This window comes from Pantherophis guttatus, chromosome 1 (genome assembly GCF_059756535.1).
Source record: "Pantherophis guttatus breed Tessera chromosome 1, ASM5975653v1, whole genome shotgun sequence".
Classification (NCBI taxonomy): domain Eukaryota; kingdom Metazoa; phylum Chordata; class Lepidosauria; order Squamata; family Colubridae; genus Pantherophis; species Pantherophis guttatus.
In genome coordinates, this window is record NC_142063.1 from 345236913 (window position 1) to 345249468 (window position 12556).

Consider the following 12556-nt stretch of genomic DNA (forward strand, 5'->3'; position numbering starts at 1 on the left):
CTTTGAGTTTAGAAATTGCCTTTACAATCAAAGCCCGCTTGTGGCTAAGAAAGCATTCATACACGGTTAGGGCAAGGTTTCCAAAGGCAGAGACATAAAAACTTAGCCCGGGATTTTAAAAGAGGGCATTGCCCACTCCTTTGGCTTCGCGCAGTGACCGGCCAGTGATATTGAGTGATCTGTGGCAGAGATGGAATCTCATCTGGTGTCTTGTGACTGTCACTTCCCAGCAGGTGGGAGATGCCGTCCCGAAGCATTCAGAGAAGATCAAGCTGGAGAGGTTTCTATTTATTACATCGGTGTTTCCTAATGTCAGCCATTTGCAGATGGGTGGACTTCAACTCCCAGAATACCCCATGCTGGCTGGGGTACTTTGGGAGTTGAAGTATACCCATCTGATCTGAGGCAGGAAATCCTTAACCCACTTAAAACGCGTATGAACTTTATAAGAACAAAGGAATAGCGGGATTTAGAATAGAATAGAATAGAATAGAATAGAATAGAATAGAATAGAATAGAACAGAATAGAATAATAGAGTTGGAAGCAGGATGGATTTGATTTAAATCGAGTTGATTTAAATCACAATTTAAATGATTTAAATCACTAGTAAAAAGGCTTGATTTAAATCATAATTTTTAAAGAGCAACTGTCATCTCTGCTCCTCCTTTGACCCGCTGTTGACTCACCGATAGTCCCAGTGTTGCAGAATATACAGCCTCCTGCTACATAACTAAGCTCCGTTTTTAATGCTGAAGAAACTAAATTATTTATGTATCTTAAATAGAAAACTATCTTACGATAGATTTTTACCCCAAAAGTTTTTTTATTAAAATAAATTTGATAAAAATAAAAAAAAAATCCGATTTAAATAAAAAAAAGAAATCCGATTTAAATCAAAAAAATCTGATTTTTTTGATTTTTTTTTTTTTTAAAAAAATCATTGATTTTTATCCACCCTGGTTGGAAGGGACCTTGGAGGTCTTCTAGTCCAACCCCCTGCCCAGGTAGGAAACCCTACACCACTTCAGACAAATGGTTACTCAATCTCTTTTTAAAAACTTCGAGTGTTGGAGCATTCACAACTTCTGGAGGCAAGTAGTTCCACTGATTCATTGTTCTCACTGCCAGGAAATTACAGTCATTCGTTTAGCGACCGATGTTTGAAGTTGCAACCGCACTGAAAAAAGTGACATACAACTGGTCCTCACACTTGCAACAAACGCAGTCATGTAATCAAAATTTTGGCATGTGTTTACGACGGTGACAGAGTCCCACGATCCCCATTTGCGACCTTCCCGGCCAGCTTCCAGCAAGTCAAGTCAACGTGGGAAGCCGGATTTGCTTAAGGACCGTGTGATTCACTTAACAACTGCAGCAGTTCGCTTAACCATGGCAAAAAAGGTTCTAAAATCGGATGCAATTCACTCAACAACCGCAACAGAAATTCTGCTCCCAATAGCAATAGCACTTAGACTTACATACCACTGCATAGGACCTTTTACAGCCCTCTCTAAGCGGTTTACAGAGTCAGCCTCTTGCCCCCAACAATCTGGGTCCTCATTTTACCCGTCTTGGAAGGATGGAAGGCTGAGTCAACTTTGAGCCGATCAGAATTGAACTCCTGACTTTGAGCAGAGTTACCTGCAATACTGCCTTATAACAACTGTGCCACCACAGATTCCTTCCTTCCTCTTTTATACAGAAGGAACACTCAGAATAATTTTCTTTCTTTCCTTCCTTCCTTCGCAATAGCACTTAGACTGATATACCACTTCACAGTGCTTTTACAGCCCTCTCTAAGCAGTTTACAGTCAGCCTCTTGCCTCCCAACAATCTGGGTCCTCATTTTACCCACCTCGGAAGGGATGGAAGGCTGAGTCAACCTTAAGCCGGTCAGGATCGAACTTCCGGGCTGTGGGCAGAGTTTAGCCTGCAATACGGCCTTCTAATCGCTAGAGCCACCATACCTGTTAAGTCAAGGACTACCTGAACTATGGTGATTTCATTTCAAGGGACTCACCGTCACACGCTGCCTGTCCTGTCCTTAATTTCATGAAGGGCGAATCTGTGCAGAGGCAGCTTTCTTGCCAAGACTGTTTTGCCTCCATTTGAGATGGGGAAGACTATCAACTCTCCTCCCAGAGGACTCTCTGCCCTTCTGAGCTGCTGAAGGGCGGGAATCAGAATCGATCAAGAGGGCATCTGGATTACGGTCAGAAACTGGCAGGCTTTTACCATAGGTGGTGCATCCTGGGGTTTTTTCTCCGGCTCCGTCACTCAAAATATGTGTCATAACCGCCAATGTGTGACACTCGCCGGCATGCATTTATTGAGCTTTTCAACCCCCGGTAGGCCAACCATGGATAAATGCAAGAAAAGAAAAGTTTCGGAAGAAAACAGAATGTTTAATTTAACTACATGTGCTAGTTTTGTGGCCGCTCAAGAAATAGTCAGGCACGGGAAGTTTTGTGGCTCCCGGTGTTTTCTTTTCTGTGGGAAACGGGTCCAAATGGCTCTTTGAGTGTTTAAGGTTGCAGACCCCTGGCCTACGGATTATGGGAGCGACGGGGCGCTCACATATGACACCTCTCCTGCGTGAGCTGCACTGGCTCCCGGTGGTCTTCCGGGTGCGCTTCAAGGTGTTGGTGACCACCTTTAAAGCGCTCCATGGCTTAGGGCCGGGGTATTTGCAAGACCGCCTTCTGCCGCCAATAGCCTCCCACCGACCAGTTCGCTCGCACAGAGAGGGCCTCCTCAGGGTGCCGTCGGCCAGACAGTGCCGGCTGGCGACCCAGAGCCTGCTCTGTGGCAGCACCTGCCCTCTGGAATGACCTGCCCCCTGAGATACGCACGATATCAGACCTCCGGACTTTTCGTCGGGCCCTGAAAACACACTTATTCCATCTAGCCGGGCTGGCTTGATCCCATCCTCTCAGTTTTTAATTCAATTCGGTTTTAATTGGGTTGTTTTAAATTTTGGGCCAAAATTATTTAATTGTTTTTTAAACTGTTTTTAAATTTTAGATGCTATGTTGTATCTCGGCTGTACACCGCCCTGAGTCCCGTAGGAGAAGGGCGGTATAGAAATAAAATAAAATAAATAAATAAATAGAGAAAAGGAGGACTGGGGGACAGACGGACATGAAAACAGTATTCCAATATTTGAGGGGCTGCTACAGAGAGGAGGAAGGGGGTCAAGCTATTTTCCAAAAGCACCTGAAGGCCAGACAAGGAACAATGGATGGAAACGGAACCAGGAGAGATTCCAGTTAGAAATAATGAGAAATTTCCTGACAATGAAAACAATCAACCGTTTGCCACCGGAAGTTGTGGGAGCTTCATGACTGGAAGCTTTCAAGAAATGACTAGACAGCCGTTTCTCAGAAATGGTATAGGGTCTCCTACTTGAGTAGGGGGTTGGACTAGATGACCTATAAGGTCCATGGGTATGTCTAGTTTAATGAAAAGAAGGACGGGGGGGGGGGACGGACATGATAGTAGTCTTCCAGTATTTGAGGGGCTGCCCCAAAGAAGAGGGGGTCCATCTATTCTCCAAAGCACCTGAAGCAACAGGACAAGAAGCAACGGATGGAAACTAAACAAGGAGAGTGTCAGCGTTTCAGAAAACCCCCAGCTCCAATTAAAAACTCTGAAGCAAGCATTTTTCAAAGTTCTATTTACTAGAATACGTAAACTGGCACATGTGGGAAAACCCGAATCTGCGAGTTCCGGGTTTTCCCCTCAGTAAGTCAAAACCCCAAGTCCAGCCCCTGCACCCATCAGTCTGTCATCATCCGTCCCAACGTGAGCCATCCCTGCAACCGCTCCTCCTCCAGATGCATAAACACCATGACCTTGAGAATGTTATTATGTCTAACTACATTCACTCTCCTAAATCCCCCCCCCTTCCTACTTTCCCAAGCGCAAGAAGTTGGCAGCATGGAAGCTTCTGGTGCTAATATGGCTTCCAAAGCTGACAAGAGAGAAGCAACCAGAGAGTAGCAACTAAAACATGAAGAACAGTTGCAGGAACTGGGTATGTCTAGTCTAGTGAAGAGAAGGACTAGGGGAGACATGATAGCAGCCTTCCAATATCTCAGGGGATGCCCCAAAGAAGAGAGAGTCAAGCTATTCTCCAAAGCACCTGAGGGTAAAACAAGAAGCAACGGGTGGAAACTAATCAAGGAGAGAAGCAACCTGGAATTAAGGAGGAATTTCCTGATGGTTAGAACTATCACCAGTGGAACCACTTGCCTCCAGAAGTTGTAAATGCTCCAACACTGGAAGTTTTTAAGAAGATGTTGGATAACCATTTGTCTGAAGTGGTGTAGGGTTTCCTGCCGAAGCAGGAGGTTGGACTAGAAGACCTCCAAGGTCCCTTCCAACTCTGTTATTCTATTCTATTCTATTCTATTCTATTCTATTCTATTCTATTCTATTCTATTCTATTCTATTCTATTCTATTCTATTCTATTCTATTCTATTCTATTCTATTCTATTCTATTCCATTCCATTCCATTCCATTCCATTCCATTTTCTATTTATTTATTTATTTTATTTTATTTTATTTTACTTTATTAACCTAGTTATCTTCGAGACCGCCTGCTGCTACCGACAACCTCCCATCGACCCGTGCGCTCCCACAGAGAGGGCCTCCTCAGGGTGCCATCAGCCAAACAATGTAGGCAGGTGACCCCCAGGGGGAGGGCCTTCTCTGTGGGGCACCTACCCTATGGAACCAGCTGCCCCCAGAGATAAGGAGAATCCAAGACCTTGGTGCCTTCCGCCGTGCCCTTAAAACTTTCTTTTTTCAGCAAGCCGGGCTGGCTTAACATATTTTTAAATTTTTAATTGGTTTGTCATTTTAAACTGGGGCCAAATTAATATATATTCTTTTAATTGTTCTTAATGTTTGTATTGTATGTTTTTATCTGGCTGTACACCACCCTGAGTCCCTTGGGAGAAGGTGCGGTATATAAATTTGAAATAAAATAAAAATAAAAAAATAAATTTTATTTTATTTATATACCGCCTTCTCCAACAGGACTCAGGGCGGTGAACAGCCAAGATAAAACATAACATATAAAATTTAAAAGCAGTTTAAAAGACATTAAATAATTTTGGCCCTCAATTTAAAACAACTCAGTTAAAACCAATTACAAATTAAAACCGAAGGGATGGGATCAAGAATAGAATAGAAGGTTGACTCAGCCTTCCATCCTTCCGAGGTAGGTAAAATGAGGACCCGGATTGTGGCGGCAATAAGCTGACTTTGTATAAAAAAGAACACCGCTTAGAGGGGGCCGAAAGCCCTACTAAGCAGGTATATACAAAAAAGTATGAAGGCTATTGCTTAACGCATTGTAAGCCGCCTTGAGTCTCCGGAGAAGGGCGGCATATAAACCGAACCAATAAATAAATAAATAAAATAAATAAAATAAATAAATAAATAAATAAATAAATACATACATACATAAATTAAATTAAAGTAAATAAATAAGTAAATAAATAAATAAATAAATAAAGTGGGGGCAAAACTCCCTTAAGAAATGTTTAACTTTAGCAACAGAAATTTTGGGCTCGTTTGTCGTCATAAGTCAAGGACTAGCTGTACTCTTAAGATTCCTTCTGCTGTTAAAACTTTAAAAATGGACAAAGGAAGTTGGTGTTGATTCGAGAGAGCTCCCACCCCCTCGAAAACACCCGCAATCTACAACTGCGTTAACTCTTTCATTGGGTGAGGGGTATCCAAAAGGACACAGAAACACCCACACGGCGTGCGTGTGGCCGTGTGCAACGTTTTGTTGGTCTTATGTTGGCAACAACTGGCAGTTGGAAAACTTCCCTCCAAGTTCTGCTCTTCAACAAACAAGAAGAGCGTTCACCTTTTAACCTTCCAGGTGGGACGATTAAGTCATCCTTTTATTGACAAAAGGTTCCTTGGAACTTCGCAGGAAAAACAGTGTGTGTGGTTTTGTGTGTGTGTGTGTGTGTGTGTGTGTGTGTCAATGATTATGGGGCGGATGCTCTCCACACGCCTCCCATAAACCTCCCCCATTAAAAAAAAAAAAAAAAGCTTTGTGTTTTTCTGCTGCGAATTGTTGGCGGAGGATGATTAAACAAAGCTTAAATCAAGGTGTATTGGCAAAGCAAACAGCAAGGGCTAAAACCGAGGGCACATCGGCCAACTGGAACATTTGAAATCCCTGGAGGACATCCCTAGGAAGAACAGGTTGTTCTGAAATCCAGACGGAACAGTCTTGAAAAAAATCTATGCCGGAAAAATACAGCCGCCGTTACCTGGGACGAGAACAGAGCGTCCCGGACGATGAGCTTGCAAGAACCAATGGAGCGATCGCTTTAAAAGGGCTCTAAATATTTCTTATCTTACTGATTAAACTTCCACTGGACCGGTGTCCTTGTATCTCAAGATTGAGCAAGGATTTTTTTCCACCTTTGGCTTCCAAATATCGGCTGGGGTTTTTTTTTCTTTTTCAATCTAGCCGCCAACTACTTTAAAATGTGGGTAATCCTCGACTTACGGCCACACTTTCGGTTGCTAAACAAAACCAGCTGTTCAAGGAGAGCTCTGCCTCATTTTTACAAACTTTTCAGGCTACGGTTGTTCAGCGAATCGCTGCGGTTGTTAAATTAAGTCACACGCTTGTTAAAGCGAATCGGGCTTCCCCCGTGGATTCGGTTTGTCAGGAGGTCGCAAAAGGGGATCACGTGACACGCCCCCACTCTTCGGGACACTGCGACCGTTGTAACGATGAATCAGTTGCCAAGCGGTCGAATGGGGGACGACGATGGGGGATGCTGCAATTGTTATAAGTGTAAAAAAAACGGTCATAAATCACATTTTTCAGTGCCGTTGTAAACTCTGAATGGTCCACTAAACAAGCTGTACCATCCTTTTTCAGATGATGATCAAGAATGGGGAAGAGGGAAGTGTGTATGGTTAGTTAAAAGGTAAAGGTTCCCCTCGCACATCTGTGCTAGTCGTTCCTGACTCTAGGGGGCGGTGCTCATCTCCGTTTCGAAGCCGAAGAGCCAGCGCTGTCTGAAGACGTCTCCGTGGTCATGTGGCCGGCATGACTCAACACCAAAGGCGCACAGAACGCTGTTCCCTTCCCACCAAAGGTGGCCCCTATTTTTCTACTTGCATTTTTAACCTGCTTTCAAACTGCTAGGTTGGCAGAAGCTGGGACAAGTCACGGGAGCTCACCCCGTTACGCAGCACTAGGGATTCGAACCGCTGAACTGCCGACCTTTTGATCGACAAGCTCAGAGTCTTAGCCACTTAGCCACCACGTCTGATTTGTTAATGGTGTTCAAAACTAGACAAAAGCCGAGCTAAGCAGTTAATTCTGATTTTCCTACGTCGACTGAATGAGACCGGAAAGGCTCAGGCTGGTGCATTGGTTTCAGGGAATGCTTTGGGGGAAACGTCTTCCCAGCAGATGTGCTGACGGCAAAAATCTAAATTTAGAAAATGTAGAGAGAGCCAGTTTAGTCCAGTGGTTAAGGCACCAGGCTAGAGAGCAAGAAACTGTGAGTTGAAATCCCACGTTAGTCATGAAAGCCAGCTGGGTGACTTTGGGCCAATCACCAGGAGACGGGGAATTCTAGTCCCACCTTAGGCATGGAAGTCAACTGGGTGACTTTGAGCCAATCACCAGGAGATGGGGAGTTCTAGTCCTGCCTTAGGCATGAAAGTGGCTGGGTGACTTTGAGCCAATCACCAGGAGACGGTGAGTTTAGTCCTGCCTTAAGCATGAAAGTTGGCTGGGTGACTTTGGGCCAATCACCAGGAGACGGGGAATTCTAGTCCCACCTTAGGCATGGAAGTCAACTGGGTGACTTTGAGCCAATCACCAGGAGATGGGGAGTTCTAGTCCTGCCTTAGGCATGAAAGTGGCTGGGTGACTTTGGGCCAATCACCAGGAGACGGTGAGTTTAGTCCTGCCTTAAGCATGAAAGTTGGCTGGGTGACTTTGGGCCAATCACCAGGAGACGGGGAATTCTAGTCCCACCTTAGGCATGGAAGTCAACTGGGTGACTTTGAGCCAATCACCAGGAGATGGGGAGTTCTAGTCCTGCCTTAGGCATGAAAGTGGCTGGGTGACTTTGGGCCAATCACCAGGAGACGGTGAGTTTAGTCCTGCCTTAAGCATGAAAGTTGGCTGGGTGACTTTGGGCCAATCACCAGGAGACGGGGAATTCTAGTCCCACCTTAGGCATGGAAGTCAACTGGGTGACTTTGAGCCAATCATCAGGAGATGGGGAGTTCTAGTCCTGCCTTAGGCATGAAAGTGGCTGGGTGACTTTGGGCCAATCACCAGGAGACGGTGAGTTCTAGTCCTGCCTTAGGCATGAAAGTGGCTGGGTGATTTTGGGCCAATCACCAGGAGACGGTGAGTTCTAGTCCTGCCTTAGGCATGAAAGTGGCTGGGTGACTTTGGGCCAATCACTAGGAGACGGTGAGTTCTAGTCCTGCCTTAAGCATGAAAGTTGGCTGGGTGACTTTGGGCCAATCACCAGGAGACGGTGAGTTCTAGTCCTGCCTTAGGCATTAAAGTGCTGGGTGACTTTGGGCCAATCACCAGGAGACGGTGAGTTCTAGTCCTGCCTTAAGCATGAAAGTTGGCTGGGTAACTTTGGGCCAATCACCAGGAGAAGGTGAGTTCTAGTCCTGCCTTAGGCATGAAAGCTGGCTGGGTGACTTTGGGCCAATCACCAGGAGACGGTGAGTTCTAGTCCTGCCTTAAGCATGAAAGCTGGCTGGGTGACTTTGGGCCAATCACCAGGAGGAGGTGAGTTCTAGTCCTGCCTTAGGCATGAATGCTGGCTGGGTGACTTTGGGCCAATCACCAGGAGACGGTGAGTTCTAGTCCTGCCTTAAGCATGAAAGCTGGCTGGGTGACTTTGGGCCAAACAGCAGGAGACTGTGAGTTCTAGTCCTGCCTTAGGTATGGAAGTTGGCTAGGTGACTTTGGGCCAAACACCAGGAGATGGGGAATTCTTATCCCGCATTAGGCATGGAAGTCGACTGGGTGACTTTGGGCCAATCACCAGGAGAAGGTGAGTTCTAGTCCTGCCTTAGGCATGAAAGCTGGCTGGGTGACTTTGGGCCAATCACCAGGAGACGGTGAGTTCTAGTCCTGCCTTAAGCATGAAAGTTGGCTGGGTGACTTTGGGCCAATCACCAGGAGACGGTGAGTTCTAGTCCTGCCTTAGGCATGAAAGTTGGCTGGGTGACTTTGGGCCAATCACCAGGAGAAGGTGAGTTCTAGTCCTGCCTTAGGCATGAAAGCTGGCTGGGTGACTTTGGGCCAATCACCAGGAGACGGTGAGTTCTAGTCCTGCCTTAAGCATGAAAGCTGGCTGGGTGACTTTGGGCCAATCACCAGGAGACGGTGAGTTCTAGTCCTGCCTTAAGCATGAAAGCTGGCTGGGTGACTTTGGGCCAATCACCAGGAGGAGGTGAGTTCTAGTCCTGCCTTAGGCATGAATGCTGGCTGGGTGACTTTGGGCCAATCACCAGGAGACGGTGAGTTCTAGTCCTGCCTTAAGCATGAAAGCTGGCTGGGTGACTTTGGGCCAAACAGCAGGAGACTGTGAGTTCTAGTCCTGCCTTAGGTATGGAAGTTGGCTAGGTGACTTTGGGCCAAACACCAGGAGATGGGGAATTCTTATCCCGCATTAGGCATGGAAGTCGACTGGGTGACTTTGGGCCAATCACCAGGAGAAGGTGAGTTCTAGTCCTGCCTTAGGCATGAAAGCTGGCTGGGTGACTTTGGGCCAATCACCAGGAGACGGTGAGTTCTAGTCCTGCCTTAAGCATGAAAGCTGGCTGGGTGACTTTGGGCCAATCACCAGGAGAAGGTGAGTTCTAGTCCTGCCTTAGGCATGAATGCTGGCTGGGTGACTTTGGGCCAATCACCAGGAGACGGTGAGTTCTAGTCCTGCCTTAGGCATGGAAGTTGGCTGGGTGACTTTGGGCCAAACAGCAGGAGACTGTGAGTTCTAGTCCTGCCTTAGGCATGGAAGTTGGCTAGGTGACTTTGGGCCAATCACCAGGAGATGGGGAATTCTAATCCTGCATTAGGCATGGAAGTTGGCTGGGTGACTTTAGGCCAAAAACCAGGAGACAGTGAGTTCTAGTCCCCTCTTAGGCATGAAAAAAGAGCCATCACCATTTTTCATACAACTGATGCTGCCTCCCCAGAGTCACGTGATCAAAATTCAAATGCTTGGCAACTGGCTCATGTTTACGACGGTTGCCGTGCCCCGGGATCATGTGATCCCCTTTTGTGACCTTCTTAATGGGGAATCCAGGTTCACTTAACAACTGTGCCCCTAACTTTACTGCAGCAATTCACTTAACTTCTACGGCAAGAAAGGTCACAGAATGGGGCAAACCATTCCCAGTTAACAACTGTCTCGCTTAGCAACCAAAATCTGGGGCTCCATTGTGGCCGTTAAGTCGAGGACTACCTGCAGGTACAAATGTTTTAATGAAATCCATTCCAATTCCCAGACAAAGGTTGAACAACAAAGGCAAGAGTTCTAAATGCCCTTCTTTTCTCTCTTCCCTCCCCACCCTTCCTTCTTTCTCTGATGTTTGTTGAGTCACGTCTTTCTGAGAATTTGTTTTCAACCGAGAACAAAGTTTACTCAATTCCAGGCAAAGTGAAATATGGGCAAAAGGAGAGAAAAAAACAAAACAAAACAAAACAAGCCCATTCTTCCCCGCAGGCAATTAAAGTCAAATTGGAGCAATTGTTTTCCATCTCCTGGGCATCAGCTGATTGGCGACGGAACACAACTTGAGTTGGCAACACGACGATGTCGTCAGAAACTTTCCCAGACAACAATCGCAAGAGCCAAGAAAGATGTTAAAGAGACGTCAGCGCTATAAATAACTTGGCAAAGCTATTTTCAGAACTGGTTTTGTTCTAGCAATTTATATTCCCCCCCCACCCCCCGTTATTATTAATCATTAACGCAACGGGTCCGACTTTACAAGCTGCCTACAGCTTGTTCCTGCTTTCAAATGTGACTTAAAAGAAATAAAATGCAGCCTTGGAACGCGGCTGTGCTTCTAAGAAATTCAGGATTATCTAAGCATCTCACGCTGTTTACCAGCCACCGTCCTTAACTGGAAGCCTTCCAATCAACCGTCGCCGGGCATGGCTGGGCATTGAACCAACCGCTGAGCCGAAGTGACAAACCCAGGGGGGGAAATTGCCCATTCTGTGGGTATTGGCTTTTTAATGCCAATGTCTGTCAATTAGAGCTCAAAAAAAAAAAAAAAAAAAAGGAAATAAAAGGAAATGCCATCAGGAAATCAATCCAGATGGATTGAAAGAGCCTAGCCCAGATAATAAAACCCCCATCCGGCTAGGTGCAGGGCCAAACAATAGGCTTGGAAGTCACTGAGAAAGGATCTACTACTTACTTTTTATAATTGTCTTCTAGTGGATAGAATAGAATAGAATAGGGTAGGGTAGGGTAGGGTAGAATAGAATAGAATAGACTACGGTAGGGTAGGGTAGAATAGAATAGGAGTAGGGTAGGGCAGGGTAGAATAGAATAGAATAGAGTACGGTAGGGTAGGGTAGGGTAGGATAGAATAGGGGTAGGGTAGGGTAGGATAGAATAGAATAGAATAGGGTAGGGTAGGGCACGGTAGAATAGAATAGAATAGAATAGAATAGAATAGAATAGTATAGAATAGAATAGAATAGAGTACGGTACGGTAGAATAGAATAAGAGTAGGGTAGGGCAGGGTAGAATAGAGTAGGGCAGGGTAGAATAGAATAGAATAGAATAGAATAGAATAGAATAGAATAGAATAGAATAGAATAGAATAGGGTGGGGTGGGGTAGGGTAGAATAGAATAGAAGTAGAATAGGAATAGAATAGCTTTGTCACTTTGAATGTACACTAATTGGATTACATCAAAAATGAAATTTCGTTGCTTGCAGCTCTTAAAGAGTCCAATTTTACACTACATAAACATGACAAGGAGGCCAAGACATATAAAGAACGGTTGCTGGAATTGGGTAGTCTAACAAAGAGAAGGACTAGGGGTGACGTAATAGCAGTGTCCCAATATCTCAGGGGCTGCCACATTTGGTGGTCAAGCTATTCTCCAAAGCACCTGAGGGCAGGACAAGAAGCAAAGGGGGGGGGGGAAGGGAACTAATCAAGGAAAGAAGCAACCTGGAACTAAGGAGAAATTTCCTGCCAGTGAGAAAAATTGATCAGTGGAACAGCTGCCCTCTAGAAGTTGTGAATGCTCCAACGCTTGGAAGTTTTAAATAAGAGATTGGGCAACCGTTTGTATGAAATGGTGTCGGGTTTCCTTCCTGAGCAGAGGATTGGACTAGAAGACCTCCAAGGTCCCTTCCAGCTCCATTCTGATTGATTCTGTTCTCTATTCCTATTCTAATGAGCCCTGGTGGTGCAGTGGTTAGAGTGCAGGCTACTTCTGCTGACTGCTGGCTGCCTACAATTTGGCAGTTCAAATCTCACCAGGCTCAAGGT

General features: G+C 45.6%; 1 protein-coding gene across 1 annotated transcript in view; it reads right to left on the reverse strand.

Annotated features, from left to right (window-relative positions):
- ULK2 (unc-51 like autophagy activating kinase 2) overlaps positions 1 to 12556 on the reverse strand; it is a 157137-nt gene that overhangs the window by 63236 nt on the left and 81345 nt on the right. The gene's annotated exons all lie outside the window — the stretch shown is intronic.